Source organism: Aotus nancymaae, unplaced genomic scaffold (assembly GCF_030222135.1).
Source record: "Aotus nancymaae isolate 86718 unplaced genomic scaffold, 86718_ANA_hifiasm-v0.15.2.pri h1tg000010l, whole genome shotgun sequence".
Taxonomy (NCBI): Eukaryota; Metazoa; Chordata; class Mammalia; order Primates; family Aotidae; genus Aotus; species Aotus nancymaae.
This window is the reverse complement of record NW_026988421.1, coordinates 43,537,195-43,564,468: the sequence shown is the minus strand read 5'-3', so window position 1 is coordinate 43,564,468 and position 27,274 is coordinate 43,537,195. Positions and strand designations below refer to the sequence as shown.

The 27,274-nt window shown below is 36.6% G+C and overlaps 1 pseudogene; it reads left to right on the top strand.

The window, feature by feature from the left end:
- Window positions 1–14,157: 14,157 nt before the first annotated feature.
- LOC105727574 (protein MIX23-like) lies at window positions 14,158–23,989 on the top strand (annotated as a pseudogene).
- Window positions 23,990–27,274: the final 3,285 nt, after the last annotated feature.

Here is a 27,274-nt window from a genome sequence, read left to right as displayed (position 1 = left end):
GGCTGTCTTAATACTCTATGCAGCACTGCTTCCATTCAAAATGCATTAAAATATTCACTTCTCTGTGAGCCCAGATGACAAGCAAAACTAAAATATCTTTCTCAGTGGGACACAGTAAGTGTAAAATCACATATAAACCGAGATAAATTCCTAAGATTCTAGTGTCTAACAATCAATTTCCTTACCGGAGTTGTTTTCCTTGCGATATTTTGGGATATATTATACATTTCATATATAGTTTCAATTTTTGAAAGTACAGATGCTTAAAAATTGAAATTATACATGAAATGTATAATATATCCCAAAATATCACAATTTTTAAGCATCTGTGCTTTCAAAAATTGTGATTGTGCTTTACCTCCCTTTCTCTCTCCTAATAAGGGACACTTTCTAGAAAGGCTGAAAGCGTAGAAGATGTAAGCAGCTCTTCTGGGATTCCTGTACTTTAATCCAGGACAGCGTCACAGCGGGCAATGAGAGGACAGTTCTATACAAAACTTAAAAACAATAATAAAACTGACTAAAAGTTAACATGCTTTTTATTGTCTCTATTTACTAGAAGTTACAAATATCAGTAATAGAATATTTCTCCCCCTCCCAAAAATATTCTCTTGGTCTAAGTACAAAGGATTACTGTGTCTACTGTTGAACAGGTGGACCACGCTCATCACCCCACCCTTTGGAATAATACTGACCTTGGTGCATATTGTACACATTCAGACCAAAGAAAATTGTCATGTGCAGGTGGTTCTAGTGAGGTTCACATGGATAGCAGCAGAAAAGCTCATAAAAGAGGTTTGGGGAAGTGAAAATAGAGAGGGGTCTGAGCTTGTGAAACGAGTAAGGATTCCCAAAATTCAAACCGTATCTTTAGTCCCAAATACTTGCTGTGGTCATAAAAAATGAAAAGACTTTTGAAAGACTGGAAGCAATACATTTTACACAAACAGATGCAATTGGTGAACTAATGAGTACTGAACTTAGAACCAAAAGATTGATATTCACATCTCAGTTCTGTCACTTCTTGAGCTGTGTGCCCTTAGGCAAGTTCCTTAACTTCTCTGAGATTCACTTTCATCATTTGAAAAAGGAGTTACCTAGGGTTTCTTTTACCTTGCTACCTTCAATGGTTCTATGGAACTCCACTTTCCCTGTGACTCACATTCTGAAATTATCAGTCTCTTCTTATAGACAACATCCATCCAGTAACTTGAACTATGTTTAAAACTTTGAGAAGAAAGAGTTAAGATGGAATCTCATTGGTCCTATAAAAATTACAGTGTACTTTTTGATTAATAGAATATTATTCTCCATTCATTCTACATCATGCTAAATGTGGCTTTAACATTGTCACCTGAACCAGCCATGTTGTTTTGATCATAAAGTGTGGTCACATCTTGGGCTAGATAAAATCTTGAAAGTCCTGAAACACACCCACATTGACATTAACCAAGATGAAAATAGCAAATGAAATGTTGCCTTAATTAAACAAACTTCAAAAATAGTTGGTTTCTGTTTACTGGATTTCCATAAAGAATCCTAAGAATTATATATATTTTTTGAGACAGAGTCTTGCTCTGTCACCCAAGCTGGAGTGCAGTGGCATGATCTCGGCTCACTGCAACCTCTGCCTCTTGGGTTCAAGTGATTCTGCTGCCTCAGCCTCCCAAGTAGCTGGGACTATAGGCGTTTGCCACCATGCCTGGCTAATTTTTGTATTTTTAGTAGAGACAGAGTTTCACCATGTTGGGCAGACTGGTCTCGAACTCCTGGCCTCAAGTTATCCACCCACCTTGGCCTCCCGAAGTGCTAGGATTACAGATGTGAGCCACTGTACCCAGCCCACAACAGTAATTTTTTCAAAAAACATAAGTTCCTATAGAAAAATGTATATAAATTATTTTCACAATGTGGTCCTATTGACGTAAATCAAATTCTTTCTCATGTAGGCATACAAGAAGACCATTGCCTTTTATTATTTTCTGTGATATCTGTCTACAGATTTTAAAAAAGTAGTTCTTTTTAGAGATCTTGAAAAGTAAAACTGACCTAAAAATACTGATATTTAATATATTATAGTAATAAAATTCTTTAGTAAATTTAAAACCATGGACCTAAAATTTGGAGACAAGGATGCCATGTAACTTGAGGAGGCCAATAATTTCATCTCCCTGAGACTCAATTATCCCAACTGTAAAGTGTAGATATAGATACCAAATTCTCCTGCACCTGGTAAGACTCAAATGAAGAGGAAAGCCAAATATCATTTATTACTTAAATGTAACCCTATATAAATAAATATAAGTAACATGGTAATGTAATCCATTCTTTGATTTTTTGGTGAGAGAGTAGGGGATGGGGACAGGATTGGTGGTGGTGGTGGTAGTGGTGAGATTGTTTATACTGCATGTGGGCCTGACCTAATTAGGCGAGTCCTTAGAAGAGATCAGGCTCCTCTTGAGATAGGGATTTGAAATGAGATTGGGATTGGACTCAAGAGAGATCTCCTGTTACTGGCTTTGAGAGTGGAGCAGGCTGCATGGCAAGGAATGCAGGTGGACTCTAGGGGTGTAGAGCAACTCCTGGTTGACATCCAGTAAGGAAGTAGGGACCTCAGTCCTACAACAGCAAGGAACTGAATTCTGTCACAATCACAGGAGCTGGCAAGAGGACCTCTAGCTCCAGGTGAGAACGAAGAATGGCTAACATTTTAATTTCAGCCTGTGAGTCCCTGAGCAAAGATCCTAGTCATGCTGCTGTACCCACACTTCTCACTTCCAAAACTATGAGATAAGTTGGTGTTAAGTCTCTTAAGTTTGTGGTAAAATTTGTCAGGCAACAAAAACTAATAAATGACTCGACTACCATTTTTAAAATATCCTTTAAAAACACTAGAAATGTATTGCCATTTTCAGGAGACTGCCTTCCCAAAAGGGTCATTTTCAGTGAAACTATAATGCATTTCAAATGGATACTTGAGCAACATTAAACATTGCTATAAATTATGAACTGCTTAAAGCATACTGATGACAATATGAACAGCCTTCCATAAAAGATGTTTATGTATAAAGCAGAACACTAATGTGACTGAAGTGTAAATCTTCCAAACATAGGTTCTAGAAAGGATTGAAACCATTCATTAAACTACTACACAGCGGAAATATTACTGTAATTTCCCTATGTAGAGAATCAGTCTTGTGACTTAGAGCAAATACGTAGCAAAAACTAAGCCTTAGTTTTCTCATCTGTAAAATATCAATAAATCTCTTGTGTGTATTATTTGTTTTTTAAAAGTATTTAGCTAAGGGTATATACTTAAATAATTTTGGATTCTCATTAGTCAACTGAATGTGTATCCATAGTTATCTGTGGAAAGTAAGTGCTCCTACATCCTTCAACCTTCCAGTTCAAATCCTAAAGTCATATATTTGAGGAGACTTGGAAGATTTTTTAAAATACAAATCTTTTTTGAGTTTAGTTTAGTTTTCTATTTGAATTTTTTTTGATTGTAGAAATGATAGAAATTGGACTCGTCTGCTTAGGACATTTCATTTGTTTGTTTGTTTTTTGAGACAGAGTCTCAGAGTCTTGCTCTGTCAACCAGGCTGGAGTTCAGTGGCACAATCTCAGCTCACTGCAACCTCCGCCTCCTGGGTTCAAGCGATTCTCGTGCCTCAGCCTCTTGAGTAGCTGGGATTACAGGCCTATGTCACCCAGTCTGGTTAACTTTTGTATTTTTTTAGAGATGGGGTTTTGCCATGTTGGCTAGGCTGGTAGTGAACTCCTGGCCTCAAATGATCTGCCTGCCTCAGCCCCCCAAAGCATTGGGATTACAGATGTGAGCCACCACACCCAGCTAGAACATTTTTTTAAATAAATAGTTTTAATAGAAAATACATGCACGTGAGTCAGAATTCAGAAAGTACAAAAGCATGAACAATGAAAGATAAGTCTCTCCCATCCCTGTTCTCCAGTTCTCTTTTCTGGAGCCAATCATTCACTAGTAACGTTTATTTGTGTGTCCCTTATAAAACACTCTATTCATTTATAAACACATTTGTATAAAAACATGCATTTTTACACAAATAAAATTTAATACATGGTTTATATGGCAGTATGTTACTTAACTTAGGGCTATTATATCCTGCATTTCAGGACCATTATTCCAGTGCAATATGTTATGCTATTTCACTTTGGGCTAAATTGGTCAGTAACAAGGCAGGAACATGGCTGAATTTTGACAGTCTGCACCCTTCCTTCATTTAGCCGTCATTTGTAGATTTTCTTTCCCTTTCAAAAAAATTAGGTACTTCTGCTTTTACTAAATATATTTAATAATGATTTTGGAATGGTCCAGTATTTTAAGAATAAAAGCCAAACCTTATAAGACATATATGTCTTTTAAGAATATAATAAAATAACCTCTGGTCTTAGTCTTCCCCACCTGCTTTGTGTTAATGGAAACATTCATCTGACCTTATCTCAGATTATTTCCAATCAGCAGTTTCCATGTTACAAAATAAAAAGCAGGCAGAAGGAGCACTCTATTTTGACAGTCTCTCAAGGCTGTATAACTATCATTATTTTCTTGGTCTCTAATAAAAATTGCATAGTTAGTTGAATAGTTCATTTACTATTTTAGATTCAGTGAGGACAAATTTATTTGGAAATGATTTTAACAGAATGTCTAGGTAGTTGTTATAAAAATAAATTATAATTTGCTTTTGTAAAAAATAGTTTCACAGAATGTACAATATTCCAGGAAATATTAGAATTCTCATATTTACAAGTAAGAATTCCAAGTGCTATATTGATTATATTTTCAAGTCTGCATTATATATGGCTCCATTTTAGCAGCCTTAATAAAAGTGAGAAGACCAGAGTAACACTCAAAACTTTCCCATGACAATTTTAAAGAACTCTGAGTTACAATGACAAGTCTTTGCATTGACAAATGCTTTGGCTCAGGACTCCTCTCGCCTTTCCACAGCATCATTTGCAGCCACCCCTAGTCTGCAGAGAGGCGGCAGAAAGGCAGAAGATATTGAACTAAGAAGACACAGTACCGCCACCCTTCATTCAAGAGTTCATCTAATAAAGGGAGATCACTTTACAACACTCAGGCAAGCAGACATTACTCAGACTGTGGCTAAAATCATCAGCAAGAAACTCTGCCAGGAATACCTTGGGGTAACATAAGGTGGTGCTGGAATGTGTGTGTGCGCCCCACCCATGTGTGTGTGTGTGTGTGTGTGTGTGTGTGTGTGTCTATTTCAGTCACAGTAATTTCTTCTAAATCATTCCTCTATCTTGGGTAGGTCAGTAAAAAACAAAACTATTCCTTTAAAGGTTTCAATTCAGAACATTTGGATATTTTAACGTTAAGAGCAGAAATGGAAGGATGTGAAGACATTTTCCAAGATGGGAAATGCCACAGGTGGCTGAGGGTTAGACTCTAGTGCATCGTCATCAATCAGGACTGACAATTTCTGCCCCTCCACCATCAGACAAACTGATCTACCTTTGTGCAAATGTCAAATTACCATTCTAGGAAACACACAGACAAAGAGCCACTTGTGCCAGGAATTTTTTATTAAGGATATCATGAATCTGGCATTATTCCTCAGAAAGGGAAATTAAAAATAAATATTTGTATTACCTGAGCAGATGTATTTCATTTCATTCTTTCAACCAGAATAAGATTTTTTACAAGTCCCAGACCCTCTGCTAGACACTGAGGATACAGAGATGAATAAGACAGAGTATCTCCCCTAAAGAAACTTAGGAGAATGCAAAAGGAGCTGCTCTAGGGTTAGGGGACACAGATATGCATGTGACTAATGGCAGAGCAATAGTGAAAAAACAAGAAGGCTTTTTCCCAAGATGCTGTCATACTACAGAGGAAGGAGAGGGGACATTCAGTAAGATGTGAGTGTGTCTGCATATGAGAGAGAGAGAGACAGAGAGAGATGGACAGAGAGAGAGAGAGAGGAAGGGAGAGATAGAGAGAGGGGTGAGGTAGCCTTGGTCAGTTCTCCACAGATTCATTTGCCAAAAAGCAATTCACAGAAAGCCAAATCACCGAATGACCAATTTGACACATGCCCACTTTGTTGAAACCAAAGAAATAATTTTCCAAACAAATGTAAAAACTAGTTAAATCTCTATAATTTAAAACTAACCGAAAACTGTCATTAAAGAGGAGCCTTTTTGAATATATGTATAGTCTCTCTGAATGGTTTCTTCTATGAACATGTCATCTGAAAAGCTCAGGCACCTGTTTGTGTAACTGTCTGGTCAGGGGATAGGAAGGTGGTGTAATGGGTGTGGCAAAACAAGGCCACATGCTTGCTGGAAAGTACATGTGGAAGGACTTTTGGAATGCCTCTCCGAGGACTTGAAGTTTTATCTTAAGAGGCGCTGATTTAATATAACGCCATAACCAGGGACATTTTTACAGTAAATAACATATGGAAGCTTCCAAAAAGATATTTGAAAACAACTAAATGTTATCTGTGGCACCAGTAAAGTAGGACTATAGTCTCCTCACTGGGTTTAATGCTCATTTAAAATGAGCCTCATTTTTTTACTTCTCCTATAAGGACTGCTTTTCTTTGGGAGTGTGAAAATTCATTCACCAGGAAAATAAGGTTAAAATAATTAAGTTGCTTAAAGAAATAAGAGTACTCTGATAGAGCTAACCTTGCAAATTCACATACGTACACTTGTTAATTTAAGAAATCATATATTTGAATTATCATTATTTTATTAGAGTAACAAAAATTTCTATTATGGTATTGTACAAATTAAATCATTTTTCCAAGGCAAGAAAAAATTAGTAAACAGTTATTACACTGCATAATAGAGAATGCCTGAGTGTGTATCAAGTGAATAAGCAGTTTTAAAATTGCTAACAATGAAATACTATATTACAGAAAAATTGGAGAGAGAGTATAGGTGTAAAAAATTACAAAGCACTTTATAAATAAGAATAATTTTCAATAGTGAAAATTAATTTTCTATACTTAGGAAAGTAAGAATATTGTGATTAACCAAAACTTCCTGGATGATAATTATGATATCTCTCCCCAGATAGATTTATCTCTAAATTCAGTGTTATTCCAAAAATTCTTTTAAAAATAGAAGTAGATGAATTGATTTGAAAATTTATGTGAAACAAATATTAAAATAGAATAAGAAAAATATTTGAAAAACAATAAAAATTGTGTTGCTGCCCTATCATCAAATATACTATGACGCTATAGTAATTAAATGAATGTGGTGGATAATTTTTTTTTAATGGGTCAATAATAAAAACATAAAGTTTACAAACAAAACATGTTTTTATTTTCCACTTTGTTATTTTGGTAAAAAATATAAAATTTGCCATTTTTTACCATTTTAAGTGTATAGTTCAGTGGCTTTTAGAATATTCAAATTGTTCTGCAACCATCACCACCATCCATCTCTAGAAAATTTTCATCTTCTCAAGCTGAAACTGTGAACCTCATTGCACAATAACTCTCCGTTCCCTCCTTACCCCAGCCACCAGCAACTACCATTCCAGTTTCTGTCTCTATAAATGTGACTGCCCTAGGGACCTCATACTTACTAGGCAGGGTTCCCTAGAGAGACAGAACTAATAGGAGATATACATATATATATCAAATTGGATATACACATACACACACACTCTTACACAATCGCAAGGTCCCATATATATAGATATAAAATAGGATATATATATAATAGAATACACACACACACACACACACACACACTTACACAATCACAAGTTCCCATAATAGGCTGTCTACAAGCTTGAGGAGCAAGGAAAGCTGGTCCAACTCTCAAAACAGAAGAATTTGGAGTCCAATGTTTGAGGGCAGGAAGCACCCAGCATGGGAGAAAGATGTAGGCTGGGAAGCTAGGCTAGTCTTGCCTTTTCATGTTTTTCTGCATGCTTTATATTTGTTGGCAGCTGATTAGATTGTGCCCAACAGATTAAGGATGGGTCTGCCCTCCTCAGCCCACTGACTTAAATGTTAATCTCCCTTGGCAACACCCTCACGAACCCACCCAGGATCAATACTTTGCATCATTCAACCCAATCAAGGTGACACTCAGTAGTAACCATCACACCATATAAGTGGAATCATACAGCATTTGTCCTTTTGTGACTGGCTTATTTCACTTAGCCTAATGTTCTCAAGGCTTATCCATGTTGTAACATGTACCAGAATATCTTTCCATTTTGAAGCTGAATAATATTCCACTGTCTGTAAACACCACATTTTGTTTATTCATTCATCTGCGAATGGTTACTTTGGTTGCTTCTACCTCTTGGCAGTTGTGCATTATAAAACTATGAACATTGGTGTGCAAATATCTGTTCAGGTCTCTACTTTCATTTCTTTTTGGCACATACCCAGAATTGGAATTGCTGGATTATATAGTAATTGTATGTTTAATCATTGATAATGCTTTATAAATATATGAGACAGTCTATGTTCATAAAATGTAAAACGCTCCTACAAATCAACAGAATATTTAATCCAATACAAACTAAAAAAAATACGAATGTCCAATACAAAATGATAAAAACAAAGACATTCATCTCGAACACAATTTATTTTTATCTGTCAAATTAGCAAAACAAGAGATTGTAATATTCTTTATTATCAAAGTTGTGAAAAAAAGGGCCCTCCCAAATGTTGAGTGTGTAAGTTGTTGCTAAAGCCCTTGGTAGCAAGCAATTTAGCAGTAGCCATCCAAATCGCAACATGTATTAGCTGTTATTCAGCAATCCTAATTCTAAACATTCAGATTATAGACATCATAATCATATGTATATACGAAGTATTTTTGCTGTTTGTAAAAGAGAAAAAAGCCCTTATAATTAAAGTGTTTAAATAATGGATGATACATCATAAAATTAAATGTAGCCACCAAAAAAAGAATGAAATAGAACTATAAGAAGAGGTCCAAGGTATGACAGAAAGTGAAAAAAAAAAACAAGGAAAAACATTGTGATTTCATTTACATGACCGTGTTTACATGATATATGTAAAATACATGTATAACCAAACTCAACAGTGTTACCAGAGGGAAGGGAGTAGAAGTGAGGAGAGCTGGGGAACTGTATACACTGAACTTTCTACAGTGAGAATGTACTTATGTGCACTGCATACAATGTTTATAATGTTATTGAGGAAAATTACATACAATAAACTGCACACATTTAAACTGTAAAATCTTATCAGTGTAGACAAATATTTATAGCCATGAAACTACCACTGCAATCAAGATAACAGATCATGAAAATTTTTAAAAATCATTGAATTTCTATGATTTCTTAAATGTATAGATATCAGTATCACGAATAAAATGACTTAGCTTTACTAATAAACAGTATCCAGAAAGAGCAGAAAACATCTTTCCCTTTGGCCTTCCGTTACCCTCACACTCGATTCTACTTACACTGGGTATGGAGATCAATAGCAGCTGTCCTCTCACTGATGCAATGTGTCATCCTAAGATGTGTTCTAAAAAGCATTAACCTTCACATTTGCTGGATTTCAATAATTCCACAGGCTTCTTCTGGATAGCAGTCTCCAAAAGAGTAAAATAAATGGGTAGCCTAGGATCTTACAGTCAATGGATCATAGAAATAGCCTAATTTTCTGTGCGTGTGCATGTGGGCGTGTGCGTGCACACACACATACAAACACACACCTTTTCTAAAACATGCCTGTGACATAGCCATATAAACCAGTGTATGGATGGTTTAAGCAATTAGAACTAGTGCAGTTTTGTTTATATAGATCAGGGTTTTATCAACCTCAACACTGTTCACATTTGGGGCCAGATAATTTTCCTTGTGGGGGGCTGTGCAGTGCATTGTAGGATATTTAGTAACATCTTTGGCCTCTACCCACTAGACAACAGAAGCAGCCCTCATCCTGAATTGTTGCAACCAAAAATATCCCCAGATGTTGTCAAATGACAATCCCTCCCACCAGTTGAGATCCACTTGTATAAACTGATGCTAAAAGGTAATCCTCAAAAGTAATTCTTATGTGGAATATTTCAAATCAAGTTTATTCATATTTTTACCCTTAACCTACATTCATTTTCAATAAGCACATGGGAATAGTAGAGAAGTAGTTTATGCCATGTTGCAACACTAAAGATACTGACTTTTGAGTAAGGTGTAAATCCAAAGGCAGCACTGAAAAGTAACTCCAGTGTGACTCCTGGTCGGGGATGCCTGTTCTCCACTTCCCTGCCATTTTGGCCGTAACAGAGTTTTCACAAACTAACTTGGATAATTCCAGTCCTTATACTGTCTCTGCCTTATTCTTTCTTTGATTTCAAGTTAATTACAAGAGAACAGAGCAACCAAAGAATTAATGAGCCATTTATACATAATTTTGATATGAAAATTATCATTCAATGACTAGATGTCAGCATTTAGTATTTTCTTGGACTCCATTCAGGAAATGGAAGAACATTATCAAGTGTAGCATAAACCTGTTTCACATTTCCTTAAGATAACATTTAAAGATTCTTTTTAAGTCTGGGCGTGGTGGTTCATTGTAATCCCAGAAATTTGGAAGGCCAAGGCAGGTGGATCGCCTGAGGTCAGGAGTTCGAGACCAGCCTGACCAATATGGTGAAACCCTGTCTCTACTAAAAAATGCAAAAATTAGCCAGGCATGGTAGCAGTTGCCTGTAGTCTCAGCTACTTTGGAGGGTGAGGCAGGAGAATTGCTTGAACACAGGAGGCAGAGGTTGCTGTGAGCCAAGATTGTGCCATTGCACTCCAGCCTGGGCAACAGAGCAAGATTCCATCTCAGAAAAAAAAAAAAAAGATTCTTTTTCAAACAGGATTTCCAGTTCTATTCTTTTTCACCATGTAACTAATACAGAGGTGATATATATTCATTACGTAGAATTTTACCTGCCTCCTTCAAATAAACCCTCTACTTTAAGCCAAAATAAGTTAAAAAAAAAATGGCATCCATAAAGATTTGATAAAGATATTCTTTTGTAATCATTGAAGGAATAAAGAGAAGTTAGCCAATTATTTAGTGTTTTGGTAATATATCTTCAGATTTATAACTTAATGAATGGTGCTTGAAAAATCTGACTGTTTGCCAGTGAGCTGAGTTACATGACTTCCCTGAAAACTAAAGTTTATACTGCATTTGTAGTCAGTTCAAGTAAATCAAAATATATAACCAATTACAGATATGTCCATACTGGGATATTTAATATGTTAATGAGTTCTTAGTTTTGTACCTATATATGACCTTTTAAAATAAAGTAAAATAATCTCTCATACTCAACTATTATGGATAATATATTAATATAGTATCCATATACTCATTGAACACTCTATGGAAGACACCATGTTAAGTTCCTTATATACATAAATTAGTATATCCTTAAAGTTCCTCAAATGTTATTCCCTCAGTTATGGTGACATTGGGAAAGATCTACAACTTCTCTAAGTCTGAATCTCCTCGTGTAAAATGGGAATAACAGTAGTACCTTTTTCATTTGGATGATTGATTGTGAAATTTAAATGTTTTTAGTAGTGAAGATTAAGAGCAATGGTTCTGTATAATATTTAATTTAAATAACAACATTAAATGTTTCATGTGATTTCTAAGTATAATTATTATATTACAACAAGCCTTTTCTGAAACATTATGTGAATATAGGCACACTGTTTTATTACCACATAGTATTATTTTGAAATGGTATCCCTGTGGTAGGTTTTTTGGAAAAGTACTTATAATAATTTCTTCTCATATTTATGCCTTTGGGGAATACCCTCTCACACTGACTCTGGGCTTAACCATGTAGCTTGCTTTGGCCAATGGGAAAATAGCAAGTCTGACACAAACTGAGAAATGAATTTTCCTAAGACTGGCAAGAGAGGGCAAGCCCCACATGCTCATGCAAATGCTCTCTTGCTGCTCTTGGGAAAATTCTGATCACTTCCATGATAATAAGCCCTGTCCAGCCTCTGGATGATACATGGGACGTGTTGCAGTTACCTCAATTTTTCCTGCCAACAGGCAGCCAACTACTAGACATGTGAATGAGATTCTCAGCTCCTCGCTGACTGCAGGCACCAAGACCCATCCCAGCAGGGCTAAGCCCGAATTGCTGACCCTCAGAATCATAAACAAATAAAAATTGTTGTTTTATGTCACTCAAATTTGGAGTGGTGGTTACACAGCAAAAGCTAACTGATACAATCCCCATAGACACCATAAATAAGGATTTTAAAAATCACAATTCAGGATGTAGCTAATAGTCTAAATTTACATTTCCAAATAAAAACACTGGCTTACTAATACATTATTGTCAATAACATTACATAATAATTCAGCCAATAAAATGAAACCAGTTCTATTTGGTCTTATACTCAGTGGTAAACACTGGACAGTGATGATATGACATAGAAAGGTAGGCTCCTCCTTTTCATAGAACTATAATGCTAGCAAAGCCCTATCTTGATTGAAATACTAACTTCAATCTAGTAAATGATGGCATTTTCGGTGTTGTGTTTAGAGATTCTAAGGCCATCTCTGATTTTGATAGGAAGTGGGAAGTATATACATGTCATACATTTGCAAGTCTTGCCATAGATTAGATGTACCCCTGGAATATTTTTGCCCATAAAAAGTATTCACTATTTACTTTGCATTGTCTATCCCTCTGTAGGGTTCACAGGTAAGATGCATTTTTCATGTACTGGCAACTTTTTAAACAATTTTAATTCAAGTTGTAAAGCCATTATGGGAATATAATGTTGCATAATTGTCCTCAGTGAAAAGGTAGGCTTTGTTTTTACAAGTGCAGCCAGTGATGTTCTGAAGCAAGCCTCCTGGCTCTCCCTTCCCTCCCTGTGCCAATTTAATTCCACTAGCACAGCCAGGCAGGCCACTACAGTGGCCTTGTTCCCCCACCAAGCGAAGTATTACCGCCACAAGAATTAACAGCCAGAAAGAAGGCTCCTGATGAAGCCGGCTAATGTCTGTTTGCAGACTCAGAACACATTGCCTGGGGGATGCTTGCATTCTCAACAGGATGGCCAGAGCCAAGGCAAGAAAATAAATGCACCAGAGATGTGAAGAAGCAAAATGGAGCCTGACCTATCTACTTTAAACCACAAGTTTCTTCCCTTTCCCCAGAACTATTTAATTCCAATATCTGTTCTAACCATTCAGTATTTGATTATTTTCTGTTACTATTATAAGCATCTTGACTAAAGGTACCGCATATGAAACTTATCTTGTGTTCTCTCATAGTTCCAAATAAACTTCTTCAGAATAGCTTTTATGATAACTATTAAGCCTTCATTGTGTACCAAACACTATGGTAGCATTCTACATAAATTAAAATAAAATTCAACCTTATAATAATTCCAAGGTGGGTAGAATACCCGTTTCACAGATTTAGGAACTGAATCTTAAAGAGCTAGAAACATTTGCCCAATGTTATAGCATAACTAGGTTGTGGAGCCCATTTTGGAGCCCAGATCTTTGTGACTGCAATGGCAATGTTCTTATCCGCTGCACATCACTGCTGCCTGGCATTCTAACACAGTTCCTTGTGTGCGTGATGTGGTAATTAAAGCCATGGGCTTGGATACAAACTCCCATATTGGTGTCTTTAGCATAGTGATCTTAAGTAATTTTCTTAACCTCTGTGGGCCTCAATTACCTCATTAGCAACATGCTTTCCACTCAGAGTCCCAGAGAGATAAGGATGACTTACTCAAAATAATATAATTAGAGATGCGTTTATTAAATTGATTATCTACAAAAGTGAGGTGTAAGTGTAGAGGACCCCCTGTATGGTGAAGGAGCCTAAGCGTAATAGTATTGGGCTGTTACCACTCCTAGTGTAAAGGGAAAAGGGAGGGAGCATGAGAGATCCTGAGAGTAAAGCCATCTTGAGAAGACCTGTGACTTTCAAGAGAAGATCACAGCCTGACCCAGGCAACATCACAATGAAGGGGCCAGGAAATGATCAGCCCCCAAGTCTTCTCTCTCTCCTTCTTATCTCCAGTCTGTGTCTCCCAATGGCCAAACCCACACAAACCAGAGAGAAAGAAGCCCCACTGTGGTAGTTCACATGGGTCCACCTCCTATGACAGAGAGAAGGAGAAGGATTGAGATTGGAATTACAGGAGGAAATGGAAGGTATTGAGTCACATACTGGAATAATAATACCTCTTTACAGTTTTAATAATGATTAAACAAACTAATGAATATACAACATGAGAAATTGTGTCTAATACTCAATTATTAGCTATTATTATTTTAATTAATTTATTCACCTATTTAATAAAAGTTTATTGAGAACTTACTATGTTCTAGGCACTATGAACATGAGCTCTGTCCCAAGGAAGCTTATGATCCAGTCATGCTCGTATGAGTTAAATGTAGAGGAGAGGTCTCAGAAGGAGCCTTTGTCATATCTACAGTTGGTTTTCATGCGTGTCTGGAAAGGACAGACAAACTAGTGGAATAAAGAGGTTTTTTAAAAAAAAATTTTAATCTGTATTTTTTTGTAGCAATGGGGTCTCACTTTGTTGCCCAAGCTGATCTCAAACTCCTGGTCTCAAGCAATTATCCTGCCTCAGCTTCCCAAAGTGTTGGGATCACAGTTGTGAGCCACTGCACCCGGCCAGAGAGGTTTCATTTTTTAAGTGACCCTTAGGATCTTGTTGGACAATGACACATTCTAACGGGAAAAGCAGCAGGCCCACAAAGGTTTTTAATCAGTAACAAACCCTCAGCTGTCGGAGGAAGGTGTGGTGTGAAGTACAGCATGGTGTTTGCCAGGACAATTTATCTCTTGGCCCAGCCTTCAAGACCTTTGGACTGAGTCCTTGCAGTGAGGAAGTTGGGAAAGCTGTAAAGAAACGAAAGCTGAAGCCTCATAGGTACCGGAGGCTTAAAAGTAACTGAAAATAGAGAGAGACGTTCATCCCTATTTTGCAGAGATATCCCACCGTGTTTCAGTGGTGGCAAATGTGGTGCTGAAAAGTCCACAATGGAGTGTAGCAGAGGCACGAACCACAGAGCCTTGTTCCCACACCAAGTGGAAGGAGCAAAAGATGACAATGAGGGACTCCATGGTACTCATCAATGTAGAACTGATAAAGAGAGATACACTGCCAAAGCTACATGGTGACAGACCAGATGTGTTTGTGAGTTCCTACTGATCTTCAGGGGAATTCCCAGAAATACTCAGGACATGTAGGCTACTACATGAGTCTGGGGAAAGAAGCCGATGAAATTCAGTTCATAGGAATCACAAAAGCATGTAGTATACAGGGGCTAGGTACTTTGAAACATAACTGCAGACAAAGGACTACGGGGAATTGGAAGTTGGAAACAACAATCTTTGGTATTATTAGGAATTAGGCAAAGCTCTTCAATGAAGATGACTACTTGGAGCTGGACAACAAATAGCAAAAATGATTGAAACATGAAGAGGCAATCTGCGTAAAAATCAGGGGATGAAGAGCCTTAGGTGGAGGGGTCAGTCTGATGAGTATGCAAGTGAATTATACAGAGAGAGTTTAGAGAAGAGAGCAAACCATCCACTCTGACTGGCAGAGGTCTGAGGAAACCCACCTTGGGAATGTGGTGTTTATGCTGTAAGCAACTGAAAATTTTCAAGTGGGAAATGAAGGGGAGCAATGAGCTTGATGAATATGCAGTGCCAAAGTGAAGTAAGAGGAAGCCAAAGCAAGGGAAATTACTCAGGGTTTACTTTAACAGCTTGCTAACAGAAAATGAATGCACATGATGTCAGTTTTAGGTGTCAAACACTGTGATTAATAACATGGCTATTGTAGCTACCATTTATTTAGCACTAGGCTCACTGAGGCATATGCTGTAATAGAGCTTTTTCAGTAGCCCTGTGGAATAGATATTTTTATTTCTATTTTATACATAAAGACACTACAAATCAAGAGAGATGTGGCCCAAGCTCCACACATGTGGATGTTTTGAATCTAAATCATGCTCTTAAATCAATATAGGTCCAAACATTCTGCTAAAAAATAATTAGGGAGAAATAAAAAAAACTTTTAGTGAAGTCATTGCTTCAAAAAAGACCATGCACTCTGAATAAAAACATTTTTTTCAATGTGACAGTAGTTATAAAATTTGCCCTTATAATTCTTTTCATTACTGGAGGCTGTTAAGAACAACTCAGAAAAGAAAATGACAACCCAATTACCATTCACATTAGCATGAAAAAGCAAATACACATATTTGAGAGAGGCTGAGTTGAATTATGACCCAAAATTAGAAGGTTTGTATAGATGCAAGTGTTAACAGGAGCATGCTGATGTCGCTATGAATGCTTAGATGTGTTTCTCCTTCCCAGAGGAGAGAGAGTCTTCTCTAGGCCCAGCACACAGTAGGTGTGCAGTCAGTTTTCATAAGGGAATAAGTGAAGAAATTAGTGAGTGAATGGTCTTTCTTCAAGTTTAAAGAAGTAAATCACCAAAAGGAATGAATGCTAGCAGCCGTTTTCCCAGAATAAACACTCAAAACCTTTGTTGATTAGATGTAAATCATAGTGAGTCACAGGAAATAACACAAGGATACATATTTGTCTGTGATCTTCCTGTGCCCCACACCATCTCACACCCCTGCCTTGTCCCCCTAGTGCTGTCACACTGACCTCTGGGTCCTCGGATTTTGGGCAGATTGTTTTCCCTAACCACACATTTTCCCTCACTTGCTGACGTGCTCACTCAGTGCTGAACGACACAATCAGAACTATCTGATGCTGCCCGTGTGCTTAGAAATAGTTCAAACCAAAGCTATTTTATCCACTAGGCACTGTAGTGCCACAGAGCCTATGACTTTTTCAAGAGCTAAATATGTGCAAGAAAATGTGTTGCCTTTACCTGTTAAATGAAGGTACAAATGTACAAATATAAAATGTAGCATTCTATCACATTATGTCAGTTTTATTTCTTATTAAATTTAGTGGTTTTATATTGTTCAACTTATGGACCTATTGTTAGATGTGGAAAGAGAAAGAGAGAAATAATACCAGCTAATAAGTCTACAGGGAATGATAACAGATCACCCTTTTGGATCCCCAATGTAATAAACAATTAAGGCAAGGATCATCAATGAATGCTACAATCATTAGATGAAAGATTATTAGAATAACCTCAGTATATATTTTTACATTTTTTCTGAAATACCAACCCCCGCTACCCCCTGCTGCCCATTACTTAGTGATTGCAAAAGGGGAAAATGCACCTTTACAATGGAGAAAGCTGGGGCTACCATGCTTGCCAAGTAGTCAAGCCATTGGTCTCTGATACAACCTGCAATGAGCCTTGTCCACTGTGATGCAATGTGAAATTCACATCACTGTGATGTAGTCTAACAGAAATGTTGAAACTTAACTTAGTCAAGGATCTAGACTTAACTACTAGTTGATAAGATATATAAAGGAGATGGAGGCCACCACCATGAAGAAATAGACAAACCCAGAATGGAAGCACATTAAGACTTGAGAAAGTCAATCTCATGAGGAGAAAAAAGGTTCTACATTAAAAGATAAAAAGAGTCATGCCAAATACAACCCTAAAATTTCCTTAATCCTGGTTCAAGAAATCAGCTGCTAAAGATATCTGAAAATGGACTGGATACGAGAAATATTTGAAGAATTTTCATTAATTTTCTTTAGTGTAATAAAGGGACTATGATTATGTAGGAGATGCCTGCCGAGGATTTAGGGATGATGAATTATGATATTTGACAAGTTTCAAATAGTTCAGCCAAAAATGAAATATATATTCGTATTTGTTGATATGGATAAAAGTAATACAAATATGGCAAAATATAAACAACTGTTAAGTCCAGGTGGGGGGCATAAAGGTGTAAATTGAACTTTTTATCAGCATATTTGTTAAAAAATTTTCATAATAAAAAGCTGGAGAAAACCTCCATTGCTTATATGAAGACTCATCAAAACATTAATACTTATAAAAATGTTATTACCTTGGAAAAATGTATAAATTTGACTATTACTTCAAAAGGATTTCAATGTAAGCCTAGTGATTTCTAAGATACCACAAGCAATGTAAGTTAAATAAGTTATTGATACTAAATAGTTTTAAAAGTGCAGTCATAAAAATCTTTTCATATTTTATAGCATAAAATGATATTTAATGTAGAACATGGGTATATGGTAATATGTTTTATAAAATGTGAGATTGAACCTATAAATAAAAAGGTTCCTATGTCCTATGATTTTCTTGAGATGCATCTGGTTCAAATTGGACTTGATCATGCAGCACCGCTTCTGACCAACTGAAGCCTGTCATACACCTGTCCTTTGGATTTCCAAGATATTAATATCATATCTACGATTGTTACTTATAATATCTATATGCTAGGCACTGTGAGTAGTTCTTCACAAGCGTCATCTCTCCTAAACCTCATAAAACCTCTGTGAGCTCAGTACAACCATTACACCCATTTTACAGGGAAGAAACACTGTGGCTTCAAGTGTAATCGAGTTGCCCAATATCACACAGGTAGTCCACAGTAGAGCTGGTATGAAGGTCTGCATCTATCTGACCCTAAGGCAACTATGCAGTGACACTGGAGAGTAGGCAGAGTCAAAGACACCAGGTGTGATCACTGACCTGAGGCAACGATTAATAGTTGGAATTTTCAGGTAAGAAGGAGAGTCTGTGGTCAATGAGAAAGATGGACATTTTGGATCTGGGATCTTATCATCATGCCACTTGATTCATCCCTTGGGATGCACTGACACTTCACAGCAGAGAGCTGGCCCAGATCAAAAATAGCACAGAGGAAAACACAATCTAAATTTAGAGCTCTTCAAAAGCATCCCATTTTGTGAATGTTGAAGGAGGAGCTCTTCCCAAAAGAAGTGACCAACATTCTACAAACATAGACGCATGACGCTAATCTTGTCATTTCCCTGTTCATGTTACTTAGTGAATTGCTATAGCCTATAGAAAAACAAACATTTAAGTAGAATTGCCAGAAAGTTTGGAATCAATGGAGACAAGCTGTGGCCAAGAGCCTGCCAGAGTTTGTTTCTGATGCCATCACCATCGGCACTGGTATTGGCATCCCCTGGATGCCGGATGCTTGGCTGCTGGGTTCCTCTATAGCTGTCCACTCAACCGTGTGCCACTGGACTCTCAATTATTCTGCAATCACTCCAAGATCATCACTGTACCTTGGGCCTTTGCCTCGGTTTCTCAAGAATCTCAAGTCTCAGTGGGAACATTTGATTTACTAACCTTAAATCACAATCCCAATTTCTATCTGCCAGGGAACAGAACAGGGAGCAGGTTCATCTGCTTACATGTGGTATGTTATGCGGGTGTATCAGTCCAGATTCTTTAAAGAAATAGAACCAACAGGATGTGTGTGTGTGTGTGTGTGTGGAGATTTATTACAAGGAATTGGCTCATGCCATTATAAAAGGTGAGAAGTCCCAAGCTTGGCAGTTCCCAAGCTAGAGATCCAGGAGAGTCAGTGGTACAGTTCCATCTCAGTCCTAAGGACTGAGAACCAGGAGAGCTAATGGTAAAAGTTCCAGTTCCAGGGCAGGAGAAGACTGATCTCTCATCTCAAACAGTCAGTCAGGAGGAGTTCCCTCTTACTCAGCCCTTTTTGTTCTATTCAGGTCTATACTTGATTAGATCACATTAAGGAGGGCAAACTGCTTCATTTATTCTACTAATTCAAATGATATTCTCAGCTGAAAACAAACTCACATATACACTCAGAATAATGTTTGACCAAATTTCTGGGCACTCCATGGCTTAATCAAGTTAATATAACCCTCATAGTAGGCCTGGAGTTATTTATTTTTGATTATTTGTCAACAGTTTCTGTTCATCCACAGAGACTTTATGCACCCTTGCTTTTTTTTTTTTTTTTTTTTTTTTGCCAGAGAAGTTCTTTGAGATAATTGTGTACACTTAGGAGTGTGTGTGTGTGATTTTCTTTGTTTGCTAGAGGGGGTAAGGAGTGGAGAAGTCAGTTCCAGCTTCTCCACTCATCAAATGTCCCAAATGGCTACTAGATCGCCAACCTTTATGTGTATAACTGAGACAAGCATCTGAGTGGAACTCCAGGACTTCCCACCTGCTCACCACTCTGCCTTTGATTTCTCTGTTTTTACTGGCATCTGGGGAGTTTTCTGTATTTTGAGTTCAGATAGGTATGTGTTAAAATTTTAACAACTGTTACCTTTTATCTGGCATATTCTTTGTGTCTGTTATCTTTTATCTGACATATTCTTTGTATTAGAACCGAGGTTCCTCATAATTGGACTTTGTTGCTAGAAATCTTCACCTTATATTTCAAAAATATTCCTGTATATTTAAGGCAAATATTAGTGATATTTCATTTATATAAAATAAAATATTTACTTTTAAAACAAACTCATTTTTAAAAACAGAAACAAGTCATCAAAACAGGTATTACTTAGACATGACAAATATCAGAAGACTAACAGATTGGGGGAAACACCTATCTAATGCCCTGGGTGAAACACAGCAAGCAAACAGTAAGTATTCGATGAATGAGAAAAGAAGAAAAAATACTACTCACTTACCAAAAGCTTTTCCTTCTTCATCAATTGTATATGCCTCAAGAACAGTGCTATCTAACAGAAGAATTTTCTGTAATGTTAGAAAAGTTCTTCTGTGCTGCCCAAGATGGTAACTACCAACCTAGCCATATGTGACAGTTGAGCATTGGAAATGTGCCTACTCTTTCTGAGGAACTAAATTCTTTTTTTTCTTTTTTCTTTTTTGAGATGCAGTTTCACTCTTGTTGCCCAGGCTGGAGGTCAGTGGTGTGATCTCGGCTCACTGCCACCTCCGCCTCCCAGGTTTAAGCAATTCTCCTGCCTCAGCCTCCTGAGTAGCTGGGATTACAGGCATGCAACACCATGTCCAGCTAATTATTATTATTATTTTGTATTTTTAGTAGAGACAGGGTTTCTCCATGTTGGTCAGGCTGGTCTCGAACTCTCGACCTCAGGTGATCTACCCACCTCAGCCTCCCAAAGTGCTGGGATTATAAGTGTGAACCACTGCACTGGGCCCTAAATTCTTAACACTATTTAATCAGTTTAAATTTAAATATATATGGTATCATGTCACTAATGCCCCCCCCACTAGTTCTAAGAGAACACATTTCTATCTACACATTAAATCACCTAAAGAGCTTTAAAAATATGTCAAAGCCCAGACCCCATTCTAGATCTATTAAATCATAACCTCAAGCAGCTGTAGCCCAGGCATTGAGCTTTTTTACTGTTATTGCTTTTGTTTGTTTACGTTTTAGTTATGGGAAGTTTCCTTTTTCTTTTTTTAAGTTGCCTTTTTGATTTAAAAAAATAAACAAATAAGAAAGATGTTGTCTACTAGGTATAGAATCTAGTCTTATCTCCTTGGTAAAATCCATGGAAAATTTGATTTCTTACTCAAGACCTAAGCTCTTGTGGTATATCTATTGGCTAGATTAAACATATTTCCAAATGAGCTTCTTATGATTTCAGTTTTTTCACTTGATCAACTTGAATACTGATGGTTTTGCTTCTTCTAGGTCATTTAACTCTCGCACATCCTCTGCCTATCTGGCAGAGCAGAAGAAAACAACATTCTATGGGGGAAGGTTCATGTGGCTGGTGAGGGGCAAAATTAAAAGCCAGGCCTTCTGGAGGCTAGTACAGTGTTATTTTTATTCCACAGTGAGGCAAACAGTTATTAAAGCAAAATAAATTAATACAGTGTTAAGGCTGGAAATTCTTTCCTTTCTTCTGTTTACATTTACCATTCTAAATATGGAGAATGAAAAACACATTTCCAAATCTATTTAAGGGTAATGTTTTATAAACAGAACACTGCTGTCTAATGTTATATGTTTAGTTAAACTTGATTTTACTCAGTCAAAAATAGGAAACCTGATTCATCAAAAAGTAAATACGTATACATTTTCTGGAATGCAATTTGAAAATGTATATCAAAAGCTACAAATATGGTCATTCCCTTTCACCCAGTAATTCTGAGTCTTGAAATCTGTCATAAGATGCAATCAGAGGTCAATTAGTAAAATAGTATATATAATCAACGGTTTCATTGTAGAGTTGTCCAAAGTCTTAGAAGCATAGTTATGTTCAACAATAGGGCAAGAATCAGATACATGATAACATATCCTTACAATAAAATATTATGCTGTAATTCAAAAATCTCATGTTTTAATACCAACTAATGACACCAGAAATTATTCATATTAATGTTAAATTTTAAAAATATACAAATTTATGTAACACGATAGCACACATGCATGTAGAATTTAAATAGACCAAAAGTAAAGTTTTAGAGTAACAGAATTTCTTCATCCATTCTTAGTAGGTATAAGTTAAAATAACAACTTTAAAAATAGTTTGATATTTTGAGAAAAACATGAGCAGACACTTTGATCCAATAATTCCACTACTAGGTATGCCCTGTAGAGTTTTGCTTTTTAAGCTGAGTTTTGACGAATGAGTATATTTTGAAAACCAATTTAGTATGTAGCAAGCAGCATTATTTTTTAATAAATCAGTGTGCATAAAAACATACTAAGGGATATTTTCTTGTGAATTATTTGTTTCAGTTATACACACACATATGTGTGTTTCAGCATTGTGACATAAAATGTATTACTTTTGGGCCATGATTAAAATCGTTTTTAAGCCTTTGAAACTCTTGTACATATTCCCTAAGAAAGGAATCTCACCAGCAGACAAGTATGGAATGTTCATGATGACTCGAAACAAACTTTAAATTCCACTAATAGTGAAAGAGTTCATAGAATATTTAGTATGCTTGTCCCTCAACTTACTAAATGCCAATAAAGACAGTAATTGTAACAACAATGACAAATGTCCCCATACATTTTCAAACACCCCTCTGCAGAAAGGGGATGTTACCATCCTCTTTTGACAATTCCAGGCTAATACTTTGCAAGCACTCAGTTATAACTTGTTGAATAAATGATTAACTAATACAAAGATAAATAAAATAGCTTGTGCCTGTGCTGATAAGAACTACTGATTTATAATGGTTAATAGGATTGAATTAGGCTAAAGCGTGATTGGACCTTGAGTTTTACAATGGAAGTTAAGGTATTATTTGTTTAATTTCTGAAGAATTCTTTATTCAACCATCTTTCCAGTTGTTATTCAGAAAATATTTATTGGGTGTTCACTATGGTTTAGCTCTTCCAAAGGACAGTCAAGGTTCTTGGCCTCAAGAAGTTTACATTCTACAGAAAACCTATTAACTGAGGAGCATATACATGGGAGGATTTTTCCTCTTCTGCATATAGTAAATAGTGTTCTTCACATACTATTCCATCCCTAGCCTCACTTCATCCTTTCCAGTTGCTCATGTAGAAAAAGAAATCATTTAAACCATTTAAAACATCCCATTTTTCTGGTCCAATATGGCGGTGCTCATGGCGGTGTGAACTGTGAGAAGTTCACCAAGTTCCAGGAATTACTCAAGGTGATGAGGACAATTTGATGACAGAATAGCACATGAGTTAACACTATGGTTCCTGCAGCTTCCTTTGCAGGGAAAAACTGATGCCACCCAAACCTGTAAACAACTTTATGAGTCTTTGATGGCAGCTCATGCTAGTAGGGAAAGAGTCATAAAAAAAATTGTAGAGCCCAGATCTCAGCAGTAGTAAAAATCCTCCATGAAGAGAAAGATAAGAATTTGAATGATTTAACATTATTAAAGCAACTTAGAAAAAAGCAGAAGTTAAACTGGATGCAGTCAGAATTGAATGTTGAAAAAGTGGTAAATGACAGGAGCTGGAAGGTGCTTAATAAACACTGCCAAATTCACTTCAAACCTCCAAAGAATGAATAAAGAAAGAGTGATACATTTTTAAAAAGGACCAGATCACCTCATAAGAGCTAAGCACAACAGATATCAACAGGACAGGCTTCTTGGGTTGATTTCTGAGCCAATAGTTCAAGACATTTTGTTGATTTCAGCCTACTTAATCACGACCTCAAGTATAAATAATTCTGATAATTATGGAGACATCAACTGCTATTTTACACTGATTCTGTTAACAAATTCTTTGTAACTATTAAAATAATTTTTTGACTCAGCGTACATTTTAAAAAAAACTCATGTTTCTCAAATAATCAGAAAATTATATTTCACAAATTTCTTTCATACCTATAAATACTAAAGCAGCATAGATTCAGAAATAGCACAACTATAATTATTGATGGCAAATTGCTGTATATGTACTAAAGAAATGAAATAACAAACTCAGTGAAGATCATTCATAACTCTTAACTGTGATGTGGTGATCATCTAAATAGCCTGACTCTAGGTGTCAATAAGGCAAATACAACACATGCACTACATTTTTAAATTCCACCCCCTGGCAAATGAATCCATTTACTTTCCCTCCCATCCCCTCTCCCATATGCATAAGAACACATTCACACAATTAAATTTTGGGTGTTATTCTCCATAAAGTATACTTCAAGTAATTACAAAGCAACAGAAAAAAAAGAGTTTATCCAAGTGAACATTAATTAAGTCACAAGCTGTTGCAGAATTATGAACAATTTATTACAATAGTAAAGCAAGAATACATACTTGGAACTTCATGGAAGTCCATACTGCCCCAGATTCACTCAACATTCAACAAGTTTTCTTTTTACTGAGCTTCTCCATTTTGGGTTCCTAACACTTTGACTCATTAGTAAGAATGCAGAATTCTGAGCAGGAAATTTTCAGATCCTGTACCTGGGGCTAGACTAGCTCAGTGTCCCTGGCTCAAAGTTCTGAAACTAGAAGTGATTAAGCAAGAAATAGCTCTGTACTGGATACTGGAGTATCTCACTCTTCTCATTTAAATAACTGTTTATTCTCATGAGGTAAAAGTCACTATTTCATAAACAGTTGATAAAGAAAATCTAACTTGAACTGGGTTAAGCAGAAGAGGGAAACTTGTGAAAAGTCCACAAGTAAATTTGACTTCTGACTTGACAGAGTTCAGGGACTCAAAAAATGTCTTCAGCTCCATGTGCCTGATACGTCAGCTCTGTTGGCTTCATTCTTAGATGCTACATGGTGAGCAAGATGGCTGCCCACAGTGCAGTGTCTTATATTTTCCTTTATACAGTGAAAGTTCTAGGCCTGACTCTCATTGGCCTATATTGGGCCACAGGTCAGAGGAATGCCGTTTCTGATTGGCCAGTCTGAATCACATGTTCATCCCTGAGAGTCAACTCTAGATAGGCTGAGAGTGGCAGAAAGGGTGGTTCTCCCAGAAGTTCAGATTAGTATTAACTAAAAGAAAGGAAAACACATACTACGTGGCAAAAAAAGAGCACATGTTCACCACAGATGACAAGCTTATGTTTCCCAGGCAAAAGAATTTCCCTTTGTAAATGAGATAGCGCAGAGAAAGAGGTATGGATTTTAAGTCAAAATTTCTTAGTTCTAATGTTAATTAGCTCAAATGGTTTTAGCCATATGACAGGGGTCTTGTAAAAGTTAAATGAGTATTTATTGAAAGTGTTTCATTAACATTTGAATAATAATTTATAGTTAAATACTATCATTATTACTCAAGAGTCTAAGAATGTGTCCCTTGGAAAGGTATTTTTTAAGAATCTGAATTCTATCAAAGCAACTCTAACAAACCAAAGTAACAAGCATATGAACAAAATAAAGTAGTTGTAATAGATACTGTCTGTTGCCCACCTCCGTTTCTTCTGATTGACAGAACCCCACTTTTATTTGAGAAAGCCACTCCCCTCCATAGCATCATGTGCTTCATTAAGCTACAATGGCAATGCCATCTTGTGGCATTGCCATCCACGAGATCTGTGGAGTCTTCTGATCCAGCCAACAGACATGATTCAAGAAAGTAGGAAAAAAAACACTCTTAAGTGCCTTCCCTCAGAAGTAACACATGTCAGTTTTGCTCATATTTCATTGTCCAGAACTGAACATACACTTGATCAAGATGAAACAAATGATGGGAAATGTAGCCCCTGTCTGGACAACCACTTCTAAAAGTCAAGTCTCTTCCATGGAAGGTGGAAGACACAACCAGCCATGTCTACCATGTTAACTGAAATGGCCATCAACACTGATACAAATTCTTGTCAAGGGAAAGGAAAGAAGGTAGAAATTCTTTAAGTCAAGACCATCAATTTCCTAGAGCTTCTATAGCAAATTATCACAAATTTAGTGGCTTAAAAATAACAGAAATTAATATCCTCTCAGTTTTGGAGGCCAGAAGTCTAAAATCAATGTGTGAGCAGGGCAGTTGTCCTTCTGAAGGCTTTAGGAGAGACTCCTACCTTGCCTCTTCCAGGTTTTGATGGTTCTAAGTGTTGCTTGGCTTAGGACTATACAACCCCAGACTCTGCCTCCATCTTCAGCTGACCTTCTCTTTGTTTGTGTCTTCTTCCCTTCTTCTCTGTGTCTGTGTCATTGGACACTTTTCATTTCACATTCATTAAAGCCCACCCTAGTCTAGGATGATCTACTTTGAACATCCTTCAAGCCACTACATTTTTTTAGAGCCCTAGAATAGTTTACGATTAAGTGTATCTTCTTCATCTTGGCTAAATAGGATGAGTTCACAGTTTTATGTAACTGAGATGCTAAAAAAAAAAAAAAAAAACTAATTCTTTACATGGAAAGGTAAAATTATTTTGTACAAGAGCAATAGACATCATTGCTAGAGAACTATCTGCATATGGGAATTGATAACAATTACCAATGCTACTTGTTTTGGCTTTTATTAATTTATTATACCCCTTTATGTACTAGAGGCAGTGATAAACTATGCAAATAATTGAGATAGACCAGGATTCAGATATTAGCTCAGATACTTGTTAGATATGTGATCTTGGGAAAATTACTTAACATCCTTAGGCCTTTGCTTTCTCATATACAACAGGGATGACTGCATTGTATCACACAAGGTGTGACATGTCATCAGTCATAACAAATGTACCCCTGTGGTGCAGGACGTTGATAGTGGGAGAGGTTGAATATATGTGGAAATGGGGTTATTTGGGAACTCTCCATACTTTCTGATGAACTTTGCATAAACTTAAAAGTACTCTAAAAGCCAAAGTTTATTACTTTTAAAAAATCACAGTGAATTGC